Genomic DNA, 1,530 nt, shown 5'->3' on the forward strand with positions numbered 1-1,530 from the left:
TATTTTGGGCTTGTACCATAGTAAGAGCCAAGATTTTAAACTCTACTAAATACAAAACAAACAAACAAGCAAAAAGAATTTATATATTTATGGTCATTTAAGAAAGTACTAGTAGTGATGTATTATTTTGAAGTATACAGTTAATATGTTTGGAGTTATTTAAAATTTATATTGAGAAAAACATATGTATTTTCAGTATTGCTGTAGACAAGCATCTACATAAGACTGTTAAATTGATTATTGTTTTATATCAAACAACTTTCATAATACTCATTTTTATTGTTATAATATTTTATAAATTTTAAGGGATATGACAAAAAAAGATATTGTGGGTATTGAAGGGGGGTCTCTGGGAGGAGTTGGGGGTACAAAAGGGAAACAAGAATGTGATTTAATTCTATTTACTGAAAATATGTTTTTAAATGTTAACAAATTCAAATAAATTGAAATCATGTAACTTTTCTCATCATAATGCAATAAAAGTTAAAAAATAAAATTTAAAAAAAGGAAATTAAAAATAACAACAACAAAGCAACCATAAGGTATCCCCAAGGCTCAGGTCCTATGGTCCAGCTCCTCACTGGAATCTCTGATAAGCATCTCTGTCTCCCTCTGCTTACCTCTTACTCTGAAAGCCATTATTGGGTGACATGCACCCAAGTATCTAGTCTTGTTCCCAGTGTTGGCAGGTGAAAGACACACAGCAGACAGAGCTCAGAGCCATCTCTGTGTCTGTCTCAACAAGAGAAACAGTAATCTCCACATTTCTCCGAAGGACTACAGTCAAGTAACCAAAGGTAATTAATTCCCTATGACAGCAAAGGCCCCTCAGACTCCTTCCACCTATTCACACTCCAGAACTTAAGCAAGGCTTCAGGACCCCACCCCCTCTTCATATGTGAGGAGTCGAGCTAGAGACATAGAGAGATATTTGAGTGACAATCCAAAGTCCAATAGAATCCTCTAGCATCACCCAAGAGAAAAATACAGCTCCTTTGTTCAGGAATGACACAGTGTGAGGCTCCCCTATGGGGTCTAGAACCATCTAGTTCAGTTGGGATCTGGAGAAGCCAAGATTAATGACAGCGACAGCAGTCAGCTTGTGTGCATGAGCTGAGGTCTCTCGGTGACTCTGTACATGGCAGGGTCCACCACACACCATTCTGACCACAGCTACAAGGGTGAGTAAAGCAACAGCTACCAGGTATTCTGAGCACCACTCAACTTCACTATGCCTGCATGCACACACAGTGCATGGCTGATAGCTTGAGAACAGGGCTGGAGGGTGAAAACCTTACCCAAGCTTTCCCTCAATCTGGAAAGAATAAAGGTCAACCCTGAGGTGAGCTTCTCTAGCCTTGGTAGGGAATAGACCCTGAACCTGAATGCACCATTGCATGGCTAGAGAAGGCTGTCAGGGTAGAACTCTCCATATCCTTGCTTCAAGTCTGGACATAGTCCATACAGTCTACAGTACTCAAAATCTCTGATGTGCAATGGTCCAGACAGTATCATTGGGGTTCACTTTAA

The sequence above is a fragment of the Mastomys coucha genome, unplaced genomic scaffold (genome assembly GCF_008632895.1).
Source record: "Mastomys coucha isolate ucsf_1 unplaced genomic scaffold, UCSF_Mcou_1 pScaffold20, whole genome shotgun sequence".
Lineage (NCBI taxonomy): Eukaryota > Metazoa > Chordata > Mammalia > Rodentia > Muridae > Mastomys > Mastomys coucha.